The sequence below is a fragment of the Cervus canadensis genome, chromosome 22 (assembly GCF_019320065.1).
Source record: "Cervus canadensis isolate Bull #8, Minnesota chromosome 22, ASM1932006v1, whole genome shotgun sequence".
Classification (NCBI taxonomy): domain Eukaryota; kingdom Metazoa; phylum Chordata; class Mammalia; order Artiodactyla; family Cervidae; genus Cervus; species Cervus canadensis.
In genome coordinates, this window is record NC_057407.1 from 14,682,173 (window position 1) to 14,698,302 (window position 16,130).

A 16,130-nucleotide genomic window follows, 5' to 3' on the forward strand; every position below is an offset into this window, starting at 1 on the left:
TTGCGGCGTGTGGGCTTAGCTTGCCCTGTGGCATGTGCAGTCTTAGTTCCCCCACCAGAGATGGAACCCACATCTCCTGCATTGAAAGGCGGATTCTTAGTCACTGAACCAACAGGGACATCTCTAAAGTTACTTAAAAAAAAAAGTGTGAAGAGTTTTTCTTTGTTCTACTCCTTCCTGGCTACATGGTTTCCTAAATCACTGTGTGTGTGATTGTGGCTGGTGTAACCAAGAGTGTGTGTTTTGAAGTAAAAATGCATCACTGTCACCTGACTAGTTCCTTGGTCACATGTGATCTAGTCATAACCTGATTTCTTGTTTGAACAAACATGATACAAGAGCCAAAGTTAACAGCAGTTTTTAAAACATGTATCTCACTTTGTCTCTCTTAAAGAACATTTTTAAGATCTAATTTATACTCTGTGCTCTTACTTGTAACATTATCCTGCTTATTCGGTTCTTTTTTACCCCTGGTTGCTTGAAAACTCCCTCCCCCTCCCTTTTCTCTCTCCATCCATATTCTCCATCAAAAACTGTACCCAGCATCCTCTCAATCTTTGAATTTTATATCACATCCCCTTTTCTCCCGATACTCTGGTCTTTATTTCCACTACCCAAAGCCCAGATTTGGTATGACAGAAATCTCGATTCACGTTGCCAAGGAACTCTGATGGAATGCTAAGACAACGCACGTGCATGCTGACTTTTCCTCATGCCGGCTTTCCGAACCCTACTAGCCCTCAGCGAGTAGCTGTTAAGATGGCAGCATCAGACTTTGTGATGTGTTGTTGTTTAGTCACTAAGTCAAGTCCAACTCATTGCAAATCCATGGACTGTAGCCTGCCAGGCTCCTCTAACCCTGGGATTTCCCAGACAAGAATCCTGGAGTGGGTTGCCATTTCCTACCCCAGGGGATCTTCCCAGCTCAGGGACTGAACTCACATCTCTTGTGTCTCCTGCTTTGGCAGGCAGGTTCTTCACCACTGAGCCAGTAAATCCAAATTTTGGATTTTTCAAATGTGGTTTTGGTGTAGTTAATAGAGGTACTACAAAAAAAAAAAAAAAAAAACTTAAAAATGGAAGACATGTCCATTGTATCCTTTGTTTATTCAGAATCTACTATGTGCCAGGTACTGTGCCATTCATTGGAAATATCCTTGTGCACACAACAGAGATGGCTGTTGCTTTTCTGCAGTTTCCAGGGGGTATATTTTGTGAACTGGCCTCCACTGTGGCACTAGTTAGCCTTGTTTTCCATTTCCCTGATCTTTCATCCTCGTGTTTTCTTTTTTTTTCCCGTATTATATGTTTCTTTGTAAGATGCCACAAATTCCTAACACAGAGCTGGTTATAAACAATAAAAGAATGTTTCTAGTTAGTCGTGTGCCAGCATTTTTTGCCTTGAACTTGATTAGCTACTTGAGGACAAGGTTTCTGTCTCCCTAATTAGAACATAGTATTTGTTTTTGTATTTGTCTTAATACTCAGCATTGTATGCAGTATATTGCAGTACTTACCAATAACTGTTTGTGGATATAATTCATCCCACTGAAATAGTTTCTGTGAGCACTGCCCCTGATTAAAACAACAGTTCTGCATCAGTTCTGCAATCACTCAAGCAAGAGGCGTTGAAATATCCAAAACAAAGTATTTGCACAGGAAATAGTGGGTTTAAAAATCTGCTGGATTATGAATAGGTAAGAGTCACCGAAACCAGCTAGTTTTATTTTCAGGGAACAAACAGATGGCCAAGAGTTTGTTACTATTACTGAGAACCAAGAAGAAAACGGTCTCACTCAAAGGAGAAATTTTACAGACGCCAGCTGAAGTTCAGGATCAAGAGGGAAAGTAGGGCTGTTGAAGGAGTGAACTGGATGATATATCTTACCCAGTTTCCATCTGACACCCAAAGGGAAGGAAATTAGAAATGAAAAGGTTTGGCTTTTCTTTGGAAATGATCCTTCCCTGGTTGGACTTCGCAGGGAGTGTTAATGAAGTGATTCCAAGTGGAAAACACAGGCGGCTGACCTGAGACCTGATCAACACAGCATCTATTCAGTTTGATGCAGTGAGCATTTCCCCTGTCTGTTCTGTGTAAGACAGTGCCCCAGGCAAGATGAGAATGTGAGGGAGATAGAAGAATGTGGGGGAGGCAACAATGAAGAAATGCACCAAAGAGATGAATTCTGGCCCTAGGAATTGAGGAGGAGCTCGTGGTGAAGGCTTTGGAGGAGGGGTCAGTCAGAGAGCCAGGCAGAAATGGAAGGATGGGCATTATTCCAGGGGGGAGAAATGTTGAGTACAAAGGCATGGTGATGGAAAATGTGCTCTGTATTTGGTAAGGGGGATTGTATGGCTGGACAGTTGGGATGATGTCAAATTACCAAAGTATCAAAATATTTGGAGACATATGGGTGACCGAATTACATGCTCTGCTTCCACATAGATGTTTAGAGCCCCATACAGCCTGATCCAGGCCAGGGAATGTTATCTCATGCGTTACATGTGGGTACTATGGGGACCACATGGAAGTTCATCCTTTTCCACTTCCTCCCTCCACCCTTAGCTAAGTCAGGACTGTTTCTACAATCCTCCTGGGAAGGGGATAAAACTGTGATGTCATTCATATGGATGAGTTTTTCTTAAGAAAAGATACATTCAGTGCAATCCTAAGGTTCCTTTGGGAACATCTCAGGATTCCCCTGGAATGCAGAGGGACTAATATCAACATGGGGGGAGGGCATACGAGCAGGCCCTCACTCCATTCCAAATAGAGCAGATCTGTGTTGGTCTATTTTACATATTAGCTCTCTGAATAAGACTTTATTTGCAAAAAAAAAAAAAAAGAATTCTATGCAAACAAAACAACAGGAATAAAATATTTTTATATCTGAATAGTCAGAAAACCACAGTAAACCTGTGGAAGTGGTAGGAGGCAGGACAGGTGAGTTCAAGGAGAATGGACATAGAAAGGCAGGCAGTGATATTAATTATCACAATAATCTATTTTTTTAATGTTAAAATTGATTTGAATTTGCTGGAAGGGGGAAATTTCAAATCTGTAGCTGAGTATAACTTGGAATTGTATGACTTTTACCTTTCTGAAAGAAATTAAAGAATTTCCTGCATGGAGAGAGAAAATATATTTCTCTTGGTGTGGGCGAGTTACTAATGGACAAGCTTCAGTAATAATATCTATATACATGGAAAGTTTATGCCAGCCACCATGCTAAGCATTTTTATGTCCATGCTAAGCATTTTTATGTCCATCCTTATCTAGTCGTTATGTCAAATCTATAAAGTCTTTATAATTTTCATCTGTATTTCTTCATAATAGAGAAATAAGGCTCAGAAAGTTACGTATAATCCCCCGAATTACATATTTAATAATAATTAATACTAGGGATAATTAATAACAATAGGAATAGCTGAGGGACCATAGACCATGTAGACCATGTAAGAAGTTGCCAATTCATCCAAGTCCAACTTTAAAGACAAACACTAACTGTGAGACCCAAGGTCACTTGATTATATTGGAAAATTCCACAGGAAGAAATTCATCTGCCTGCTATAGCTACTGCAATCTTTGGATCTTCTGTCTTATGACTCTTTCTTATCTCTTGTCTCCTTTCCCCTCCTGGGCTATAATACAGTTTTTTAAGCAATGAGATGGATGAGATATATGAAGCTTTCACATGCAAGATATGTGATCTGTCTAGCTGTAATGGTATCACTTATTATCAAAGTTTTCTCTCTTTATGACAATCACCCTTAAAGCTGCAGATAAATGTATTAAAATGTTTTATCTTAATTCTATTACCAATCAAACATCCCATTCCAGATATTTCAGGGCCAGTGTCTCTCTAGTTCTTTCTTGTGCCTAATCTGTTAGTTTCAGTGTCTCATCATTAAATGGAAAGAATCAGCTGTGTCTTAAAGAGTGGCATGACAGTCAAAGATGACGTCTATAAATGTCTCCTTTAGAGCCTGGTCCATGATAGGCACTTGGTATTGCAACGTTGACAATAATATTAATGCATGTGTCTTTCCTTTACTTGGGGAAGCTGTCCTGTTTAGTTGATAATTATTTCACTGAATTGTGTCTGTTATTTTACAGGTGCTATATATTTGATGATCTAGGATTTACGTCCACACCACTTCCGTTACCAAGGATTAGAACAGAGGAGGCTTGGGTTTTGCTGGTGCGGACATCTCCTAATTCCAAACATCTCCTAAATCCATCGAGAAGAAAGAAGATGAGAAGGTAAAGCAAAAAGGAGGGAGAAAGGGGAAGGGCGAAGGTACCCAGGGAAAAGCAGAGCCAGTCGGGCTCTATGCAGGCAGCTCTCCTCCCGCCGCCTCCGCCTGCCTCAGGCTGAGCAGAGTACCCCTCCTTTGCTCTCTGCGTTCTGCCATGCTCTGTGCTGCTCACCAGGCTGGATCTGTGAATTCCTGCCACGTGGCAGAAGGCCCAGCAGTGTCTGCTGAACTAGAACTGCTAAAAGGTTCCACACTTCTCACACAATGAGGGTGTAAACTGAAGGGTATATACTTCTGGGGATGACCTCACATCATCCCAGTATATGCAACTGATACAAGCACACTGGTTGAAGTACGTCCTGGTGATACGTCTGTCGTTTCTCAGAATAACTGCAGTGATCGTGAAAATCTGTCTTTTGCTTGCCATGTTGTGAATCAGTTCAGTTAGAGCAAAACTGAAGCGCACATCCCAGAGATGGTTGTGGAAAGCCCCAAATCTGTTTATGCAAGTCATCTTCTAGCTCCCAGGGCCCTTTTCCAGCTGGCCTGCCAGGCCAGGAACTCTGCAAGTTGGCTAAAGTGAAACCTCCAAACTTCTATTGGAGCTGCTGAGCTGTAGAACCTCTGGGTACTAATCCCTTGTCGAAAGGCAGCAACGTGGGCGGGGGAGGAGAGCTAAGCACTGCTGGTGAAGAGAACAGGCTCCTCCTACAGTGCACCCACTGCCCTCTCACTGGCTGCTTTACTGCCACACCCCCCAGAGTAGGGACCAATCAGATCAGGGCTCTCATTACCACGCTAGGCTCAGCAACATCTGAACAGCAGCAGCATTAGGGCAGGAGACTTGAAGAACTTGAGCTTTATCTGCTTTGTTTATGGAGGAGGGGCTTAGAATCTGGGTCCTACAGCTCTGCAAGTACAGTAACAAAGATGTATTTGGAAGGTCCACGGGGCCTCTAACCCCATAGGTAATTGAGTCCAAAGGGTTTTTGATCTGATAACTGTCAATGGAAAGCCTCTTGGAATAACGTCCCTGGAGCTGCCCTTTAAATTAGAAAATCTGTCTAAGGAAGATTTTCTCAAACTCTTAGCAAATGCTTTGTGGCAGGGGCTCTCCCATGCATCCTGGGATGTTTGGCTGTCTCCCTGGCTTTTATCTCCTAGGTGCCAGTAGCATCACCCTCTTCTTCCCAGCTGTGACAATCAAAAATGTCTCCAGATGTTCTGTGGGGAGCACGATCGCCCCCAGTCACTGGTGGTAACTCACATGTCTAGCTATAAAATGAAACCTCCTTCAAATACAATTTAAGCTACCTTGATGATCCCCAGTCTAGCTGTGCTTTCAAAAGAGTTGAAATGGGTACCCTAAGCCTGATGCCAGTTCAGCAACTCATTCTCAACTACCCAAACTCGTGGAATCCAACCAGACCAAGGGTTCCCTGGGGGAAATATTGACATACATGAGAACAACTTCTTCAGGTATGTTAATTAAATCAACAAATATTTATTAAACAATATGCCAGATTATAGAATTTGGAGAGATTTTCCTGAAGTTTCTCATGAGGTAAAATCCCTTTCCTGTCTCAAAGAAAAGAAAAAATGTGACGATGCTTTTAAACTGCCAACTTCTGTACTGTTTCTGGACAGTTTACTCATTTTTTATCCTTGGTCCCAATTATCCTGCCTGTTTAGGGCTTCGCTTCCTCATCTTTGTATTAACAGGAACTCACCTTGATGCTTTGCAGTTATCATCTCTGACAGCCTTTCCCCAGATAGCGGCGTCTGAAAAACCAGAAACAAGGACAGACCACTGATGGAAGGCCTATGGTTTGCCAGATACTCTTCTGCACGAGCAACACACCAGCAGCGAGTCTGATCCAAAGATAACATTAGACACAGGCAAGGAAACTGTAAATGTAATCATGCGAAATACAAGAGAAATACAAGCAGAATGAGATGGCCACCTGGGAAGGCAAAGGACGGATGTTAAATAGTCAGAGGAGGTCAGCCGATGACATATTTAGAGGACACATCTACAATTGAGGGTGCCAGTAAATTTGAATAATCTGGGAAGTGACCCTTTGCCCTTAAGAATTACTCTTTCCTTCTTCTGCATCATGTTAGCACTTTAGACACGTCTGCTGTGGCCTTTACACATGCTGCCTTACCCAACCAAGAGCTTTCTTTGTGTTTTTCTTCCCCACTGGTCAAGAGTGGGCCCTTGCTTATCCATCTCTGCACATCCCCAGGGGCAGTGCTACTCTCTGCACACTTGCCGATGCTCAGAACTAGTGTCAGGCCTCATGTCACCAGTAGGTCAGACACCTTTTATTCATCCTATTCACTGTGGTTTTCCCACTGATGGTGTTTGCCTCTCAGCTTCCATCCTAACTAGGGTAGTTCCTCAGCCATTCTCTAAATTGGTAAATCAGTGCCCTGGAGGGGAATACATTAGAAGATATAAGCTCAACCATCATTTCTTAGTTCAGGGCCAGTATTAATCCTAATAAGCATTTCATCATAACACACTCCGCAAGCATAGAGTCTGTTGGTGTGACTGGGAATCAGAGGGTCCTCACACAGTCCTCGAGAGAAGGATGATAAATAAAGTGACGGACAGAAGACAGAATGCTCACACCTGGTCCAGGCCCCAGTCCGGTTAATATCCTGCCTCGTCTTTCACACCACGCTTTGTACTCCCTATAGAGACATGAAACAGCATATGAGGGAAAATGCCTTGGGTCAAATAAAACAGCATGGATAAAAAGTCCTCCTGTGTGTAGACCCATTCTTCTCTGAACCTTTGCTATAAATCCAAATAATAGCACCTGCATCTTTCCAGTGCGAGAGGAAGTTGTGATGGTCAGGAACCAACTTAAGAGTTTTGACCTCAAGAGGCACTTGCTACTTAGAGTATTATTGTCTTACTCATATAGTCAACAGTTATTTCTCAGTAGATGCTGTTTTGGGGGCATAGTGCTAGGTGGGCTTTAAGGAGGACACACAGTTTAACGAGACCCTGCCCTTGCCCCCGAGGGGCTTACTCTGAAGCTACTCAGAGGGGGCCACATGGACTGTGCCTGACCCAGGGGCTGTTTGTGACCCTCCAAATGGATAAGAAGGAAAAAGTAAACTTGTATAGCTAATAATGTCATGTCTGTTGAATCTGATATAAGTCAAATTGCATTTTATGTCTCATTTTAATTCATTTTCAGTACTAATTATGTTATATAAATGTAAGGATCTACAACAGACTGGAAACTAAAAAACAACTTGTCCTTAACTATTTGCAGTTTCAGCAGCAATGGTCAAATGTATACACATGACTAAACTATTAATATAAGACAGGCAAGGATAAATGTATGAAAAAGCTGAAATACTTTAATGTTAAAGAGGGAGACTTCCTTCGTGGCTCAGATGGTTAAAGAATCTGCCTGCAATGCAGAAGATCTGGGTTTGATCCCTTGGTCAGGAAGGTCTCCTAGAGAAGGGAATGGGTATCCACTCCAGTATTCTTACCTAGAGAATTCCATGAGCTGAGGAGCCTGGCAGGCTACAGTCCATGGGGCTGCAAAGAGTCAGACATGACTGAGCGACTAACACTTTCACTCTCACAAATAGGGGGAGAAAGATCCTGAAAAAGATGGGTGCAAAAGCTAAGAAACCCTGAGAAGTCACAAACTTCCCCTTTCCAAACTGAACAAAATTAATCAAAATAAAAAAAGAAGAAACAAATTGTTATTGACAGTACGAGGAAAAATAATATCCTTATGATGAATGATGAACTAAACCTTGTAATACTTTAAATATACAGAGATATCATTTAGGTATGAAACTATTGGGGCCAAATGTATAGAAGATCCTGGAAATCTAAACAGAGTTTCTGGAAGAAATGAACAGAATGGTTGAAAACAAGCAAGAGATTCTCAAAACTACAAAAATGCCTCAGACCAGAGAAGGATCGGCTCTGCGAACATGGGAGACCCCAGAGTAAGTTGCTCCGTGTGCCTGCTAGAGCCACCTTTCTTCACCAGATAAACAGCAATCTGATGCCATAGAGCTGGAGATGGGGTTAATAAATTTAATAATGGTTTTCTCTAGTCTAGCAGACAGCAGAAGGCAAGTAAGTAATAATAGCCTAGCAGCAAGTGTTTCAACCAAGGCCTGGCAGCAAATGAGGTAGATTCAAAGGAGGAGCATGCCTGTAGCCACACCAAACCCAGTGCTTGCTAGCTACCAGGTATCTCCAAAACTAGAAATCTGTACAGGAGTCCACTCATACCAGACAGGAAGACCTGAAATCTGAAGAATACCCACCCGTTGAGATGGAATCCTCTCCCGCTTCATTGAGATGTTTTTTGGAAGTTCCATTGAAGTTCCAACAATACTGGAGATGAATTAAACAGAAGCAAACTGACAAATGGCCTTGGCTGCCTTTCTTGGGAAGCTGAGAGATTATCAGCGTCTCATTGCAAATCTCACGTAAGAGCTCACACATTTGAGGTAGATATTATTTTTCTGGCAAACAGGAAGACAGACTACCTGTCTTTAAAAAATGAACAAGAGAAAAAAAAGGCAAGAGAATTGGCATATTTCAAGCATGAAAATTCTATCCCCAGTCCTTTCTTCCTTCCCCCACCACCAGAAGGAAGAGGTGAGAGCGGGTGGACGGGTAAGGGGAAGAGTAAGAGAAGGAGGCTTCATTTTAGAAGAATTTCAACTGAAAACAAACATGACAACTGTACTGAATTCTCAAATTCTAAAGCACATGGACAAAAAGATGGCCAAAATATGGTAAGAAAACATGATACAAGGAATGGAGATTTAGCAGAACTTAGGAAAGAAATTGCGGAGAAGGCAATGGCACCCCACTCCAGTACTCTTGCCTGGAAAATCCCATGGAGGGAGAAGCCTGGTAGGCTGCAGTCCATGGGGTCGCTAACAGTCGGACACAACTACGCGACTTCACTTTCACTTTTCACTTTCATGCATTGGAGAAGGAGATGGCAACCCACTCCAGTATTCTTGCCTGGAGAATCCCAGGGACAGGGGAGCCTGGTGGGCTGTCGTCTATGGGGTCGTACAAAGTCGGACACAACTGAAGTGACTTAGCAGCAGTAGCAGCAGGAAAGAAATTGAGGAGAAAAGCAATGCTTTTAGGCACATAAAGCTGCATTGACCAAAGCACAAAGCAGAACCATTGCCACAGGAAACAAGATTTGAAAAATACATGAAATGTATCATATCATGACAAATTAACAATGTAAAAAGCAAGAGCAGTAGGTGTGGAGGTAAAGATAATATATATAGATAGATATGTGCATTCTATATCTTATATATTATGTTGAATAATACTTTAATGTTATATGTACTTCTAATCTGACGAATGGATAATTGGTGATCATAAAGAAAATTAAGAGTTTTATTCAGTTCAGTTCAGTTCAGTCGCTCAGTTGTGTCTGACTCTTTGCCACCCCATGAATCGCAGCACGCCAGGCCTCCCTGTCCATCACCATCTCCCGGAGTTTACTCGTGTCCATCGAGTCGGTGATGCCATCCAGCCATCTCATCCTCTGTCATCCCCTTCTCCTCCTGCCCCCAATCCCTCCCAGCATCAGGGTCTTTTCCAGTGAGTCAACTCTTCGCATGAGTTGGCCAAAGTATTGGAGTTTCAGCTTCAGTGTCAGTCCTTCCAGTGAACACTCAGGACTGATCTCCTTTAGGATGGACTGGTTGGATCTCCTTGCAGTCCAAGGGACTCTCAAGAGTCTTCTCCAACATTTTTATTAGAATAAAGCAAATATTTGGATGAGGAAGTCCTGAGTCTACACACTAAAAGAGCTCATAGAGCCTGAAAAAAATCAATAAGCATCAAACAGTGCTGAGAGAAAATCAGTAAAAATATTGTACTACAGTGATGAAGATACATTCTGCAAGTATCTACATAAAATAGGCAAGTTACTTAAGAAAATAAGAGAGGCCAGGTTGGATTTCTCATAGCATTAGTTACCAGAACATAATGAAAGAAACAGGTTAAGGGGCTTTAAGGACAGGCACACCTGGCTTGTCCATTCTTTTGCTGTGTGATCTTGTAGTAGTACCAGTTATTTAAACTTTCTGGTTCTCAGTTTCCTCATTTATATGGAAAGATGACCCTATCATAAAATTAACCACTGCATGCTTTTCTAACGCCAGAGAGGTCATGAAGAGGAATAAGACAGACCACCTATCAAAATACGAAAGTCAAAGAAGTCACCTCCAAGGCACCATAATATACAATGTAAGAAACTGCGAGAAGGATTTCTGGACCTACAAGAGGAATTTCTGAGAAACATAATAGGGATGGTGACATTATTTACCTTTCTAGTTTTCGTTAGATCAAACAGAAAACGAAATCAACAAGGCAGAAGTGGCTTTAAATTATATAATCAGTTAAGTAAATATCTGTTTTATGTCTCACAACCAAGAATATATATTAGTAAATTCAAGAGGCATTTACAAAAATGTTCCAAACTACTTCAAAAATAATTCCAATAAGTAAAAATAGTACAGGCTGAATGCTTTAATCACATGCAGCAAAACACAAAATACATAAAAGAACAAATGCTACCAACAAACTCCCTGCCCAACAAATGAAAATTTAAAAAAAGAAAAAAGAATCTCGACATGTCTAATGCTAAAGAGAACATCAAAACCGCAAATGCAAAACATATGGAAAACTAAATGAGAATATTTCACCCCAAAATCTCTAGGATATGGCAAAAACTAACAAGGTACAGATTCACCTTCACACACATTTGTTACTAAAATAGGAGTGTAGCAATAGTAAGATGATCATTTTCTCAAAAAAAATCCAGTGGAAACACTCAAAAATAAGGAAGCTGAAGGGAGGAAGTCATAAAGGTAACGTGTATTTGCATGCTAAGTCGTTCAGTTGTGTCTGACTCTCTGTGACCCTATGGACTGCAGCCCGCCAGGCTCCTCTATCCATGGGATTCTCCAGGCAAGAATCCTGGAGTGGGGTGCCATGCTCTCCTCCAAGGAATCTTTCCAACCCAGGGATCGAACCCAGGTCTCCTGCATTGGCAGGCAGGTTCTTTACCACTGGTGCCACCTGGGAAGCCCATAAAGGTAACAGAGATGGATAAAATAGAAAACAGAAAGAAAAAAAGAAAAAAACTGAGGGACTTGCTAAACCCAAGAACTGGTTCTTTGAAAACATAATAAAACAGATAAATCAGTAGTTAATCTAATCCATGACCAAAAGCAAGACTGCTCAATACTCAAAATTAGTAATGAGACAGAAAAATCAACCACAAATTTAGACTATTGTGAACCAACAAGCATATGAAAAGATATTCACGCTAACAAATAACTACATTAATTCTGATTTCAAAGCAACACTGAGATAGTATTTATAGCCATGAGACTGACAAAGATATGTCACCATTCAACTTAGGGGAAGATGGGGGATAACAGGCCTTTTTCTGGACTTGATGAGTGTGAAAATTCATACATACTTCCCGGAGAGCATCTTGGTAATCTTTGTCAAATTTTTGAGTGTGTGTAGCCTTTGACCAAATAGCTTCATTCATGGAGATATGTTCTAAGAAGATAATCAGACACACATATTCATGTGTATGGCACAAACAGCAAAACATATTTTATGTCCAGTAAAATGCACACCTTTAAAAAAAATGATGTCATAAATTTATATTAACCGACTTGAAAAGATGTGTACAATATGTTAAGCAAAAAGAATCATGTAAATGGGAAATTATAAATTCAAAATAAGATATTTGAATACCTACTCAATGCCAGACAGCCATCTAGACTATGTGGTAGGAAGCAGTAAATAAAGTAGAAAAAGTTCCTGCCCTCATAGACATTGGAACAAGGGTTAAACCACCGCTATCAGTTCATAGGGTCGCAAAGAGTCAGACATGACTGAACTACTGAACAACAGCAATAATCAGTTAACATATGACAAAGGAAAATGGTCAGTGTGTGAATAGTAGTTATCTGTATTTAATATGACTTAGGGCAATTTCTACTTTCTTCTTTATTTTTCTGTACTGTTTGAAATTTTAAAATGGCTATATCAGATTATTTTAATCAGGAAAAGTTATTTTCTGAAAAGTGTTGAAATTATCTGTGGTTGAGGGCATGGTATACTTGACATTTAGGGGGTTGCTAGAAAATAAAGGTAGAATTTGCATTATTCAGATTGCAGTGATATGATTATGATCAATATATTATCAGTGTTTATCAAATTTAAAATAAGAACAATAAGCTTGTTCATATAAATGCACAAAAACTCACAAAGTGACATGTCTAGATTTAACAAATCCAGAAAGTTCTTCTGAGTTTTCATTATCCAAAGAGGAATAAAAAATTAATTAACTACAGTTCTTATGAGGTATTAAATGGTCAGAATTTCTCAGAGATGAAAGGGCCAACAGGAAACTCCTGTGTGGCTCCAGGTGGTGGTAACTCTACCACAATATTGGCAATTTCTTAGATTTTTTTAAACCTCTTCTCATTTGAAAAAGCAGTAAAATATTTGAACAAGAAAAGAATGCATGCTTTAGTGCAACTTATTTTTCATGTTTAACTTTAATTTGGGGACTACACACTCGGTATTTTGATATTGACATCTGTTTTATGTTTTGATTACTCTTAAATGTGCACTTCAGTTAATGTGAACTCCTCAACTTTTGGGTGACGTCTGTCATTTGAACCGCAAAACTGTCTGCGGCTTCCCCAGGAGCCCATCATGGGAATAATGGGGTTCATTGCCTTCCTCAGTGCTACACTCATTTGTCTTCTTTATAAGGTTGACATTAGTATTGGAATGCCCTGCCTGCTACTGTCTTCTGGAAACCATCTGAATCTATTTGGCTTGGGTCAGCAGTTTGGCTGAGGGCAGAAGAATCTCAACAGCACCCATGTTCCCGTGCCCCACTGGAGCACCTCTATTCTATGATCTGAAAGCAAAGGTCTCACATTCAACCCATCTGTCTGTTATGATAGAGCTCCCCCACTCATAAATAAAAAAGAGGGTGTTTAGGAGGGATATGTTCCATTGATGCTTTGGGGTAAAATTTGAGAGAGGCATGAGGAAACAACTATAAAAGCAATGAATTGTATTGTAATGTAACAGTTAAGCCTGAATAAAAGGAGCTTCCAAATAAGAAATTGGAAGCTAGAGAGTCTAGGCACCTTGACAAAGTTATCAGACACTATTCCATCAACCCTAGGATGGGCTCTTGTCCTCATGGTACAAGAAGACTGCTGGAGTTCTAGCCATCTCATTAACATTCCAAATAGCATTAAAAGAAGGAGGAGAGAAAAACTTTCCCTCCCTTTTTTGGAGACTTCCTTGCAAAGCCACACAATACTGCTGTCTAAATTCCAGTTTAGTCATTGACTGCCAAAAACTACAAGATAAGCTGCTTCCTTGGTGGCTCAGATGATAAGAATCTACCTGCAATGCAGGAGAACCGGGTTCAATCCCTGGGTTGGGAAGATCCCCTGGAGAAGGGAATGGTTACCCATTCCAGTATTCTTGCCTGAAGAATTCCATGGATTGAGGAGCCTGGCAGTCCATGAGGTTGCAGAGAGTTGGACACGACTGCGTGACAAACACTTTCACACTTTCAAGCTCAAGGAAGCAGGGTTTTTGTTTGTTTTTCTTTTTTTACCAGGTGGTAATGAGCCAGCTAAAAATCACAGTCCTTATTAATAGGGACAATGGATAGGATATTAGGAGGCAACACAGAAGCACACACTAGCACAGGCATACATAATTTTAATAACTGTTACCAAAATTATTCTTAGAGAAGGGACTGTTACTACTAAGTACCATGACACATTACTTGGGTATGAGAAGATAGGGCTTAAGTCAGGATCTAATGAAAGAAGTCAGGTGTGAAATAGGACTGAATTTCAAATGGGAAGATTCTGACTTTTGTTGCTGTGCCCAAGAAAGAAGTAAGACTATACGTGGGGAGAAGATAAGGCAAAAATAATATATGAAGGGGCCAGAGAACTCAGAGAGATGGTACGATGAGTTTTAAAAAAGAAAAAGAAGGAAGGAGGGAAAGGGAAGAGAATGGAAGGGTAGAAAAAAATACATAAATGATAAAGGAGCCAAATGGATTTGTATTATAGAACAAGAATGGCCAATATGTACACCCACCTCCACCTGCCCAAAGTTACTACATTCACAAAGGCCATGTGCTATGGGAAGAGGGTGTTCACCTAGAAAAAAAGGTGAGGAAGGATTCTTAGCCAGTCAGTGTGCCCCCCACGGGACAGTGGACATGAATATTAAGTGGAAGCAGCAGTTTTGAGACAAATGTGACTGAGAATAAAAGACTTGCCCTGAATCACAGACATTTTGGAGGCTCTGAGGAACAGACACACAAGTCATGAGAGGATATTGAGCCAGTTTGCTTTAGAGCTTAAAGGACACTTCCATGCGAGTTAAGTTGCTGTAAAACTTTGTTCCTCTGCATCAGTCTCCCAAAGTAAGGGATATGGGAAAATGTTTGAGCTTTAATAAGATGTTTGAGCTTTATAACATAGTGAAACAGTTAAATGCCATATAGCTGGTAAATGGTTCAAACAGAACCAGAGCCTGTGCTTCTCATGGCCTTCTTCCTTAGGAAGGAAACATGTGTCATTATCTAGTCAACTGAGAGTCTGCAGTGACGTGCTCAAATGCATGACTGAGTCTAGGCTTGGCAGTGTGAGTGCCCTGATCCATTCGTAATCCCCGCTCTGTGCTTCAGATGCGTGGCGTCAGCTACCGCGCACTAGATCTCTTGTCCTCCCTAGGCCATGATGACCCTCTAAATTGCAGAGATTTACAGGAATGCCTTTGGGTGTAATAGATGTAATAAGTCATGAGTGTTCAGACTTGGCAAGAAAAGGAATTTTTAAATCGCATAATTTTTAGTAAAATCGAGACTAAAGAGGGACAGGAAATCAAAGGGACATGGTCTATAGATTGAAGAAACCCTAGTTTATCTAGCTCAACCTATGATGCAATACTTCAGCTTCTTCTAAAACAGTCTGTGAAGAATCCAGCCATTGTTGGAATTCCTCATGGAGCTGGAATAATGATGAATATGGCAATGGTAAATAACATGGGCAAGTCTCCTACTGTGTGCTGCATGTTATGCTAAGCTGTTCACAAAGCACTATCTTATCTAATTCTCTCAGCAACCTACAAGGTTCAAGGCTTCCATTATCCTCACTTTCTCGATGAGAAAACCAACATCATAGGTTAAGAATTCTGCCCAAGGTCCTACAGCTAGTGTGTGTTGAAATCCCTCCAATCTGGAGGCCTCTTGCCATGAACTGAGTTGGTAACCCACATCCAAAAAGGAGCACGGGGAGGCCAAGCAGAGCATCACCACCTCCCAGGAGCAGGAAAAGATTTTCATTCCTCATCTGAGTGCTTCCCAGAAACCAGATCAGTGCCGGGATGAATTAACATCCCTAAAAGCAGCTGGGAGGGTAGTGAAGTGTTTGTTCTCAGGCATTTTATTGATTTGGTTCCTATTAAGAAGGAAATCTCACAAGTGAAATCTGGAAGAACAAGTACTTTTCTGAAAATATTTTCTTCCCCACAGCACTCCAAGAAAGAGATCCAATGTCCTGCGACTAGAATTGGATTATAGTAACAAAGGCCTCTGAAGAAATAACTAATGCACTTTCTCTCTGAGAGACAAATTAGGAATTTATTGATGCTTCTCCTCATCAGTGTTTTGGTCAATAGAACACCATTTTGTCCCTGATGGAAATTTTTCAGAATGATTAGTGAAGACAAATCCATGGACTCCAATCAGTGGGAGGTGACT

The 16,130-nt window shown here is 41.0% G+C and overlaps 1 long non-coding RNA gene across 1 annotated transcript in view; it reads left to right on the forward strand.

Annotated features, from left to right (window-relative positions):
* Window positions 1-16,130, forward strand: part of LOC122424424 — a 277,726-nt gene that overhangs the window by 62,983 nt on the left and 198,613 nt on the right. The window contains exon 11 of the long non-coding RNA XR_006264410.1: window positions 4,118-4,264. This is a non-coding gene — a long non-coding RNA (uncharacterized LOC122424424). The remainder of the gene's footprint in view (window positions 1-4,117; window positions 4,265-16,130) is intronic.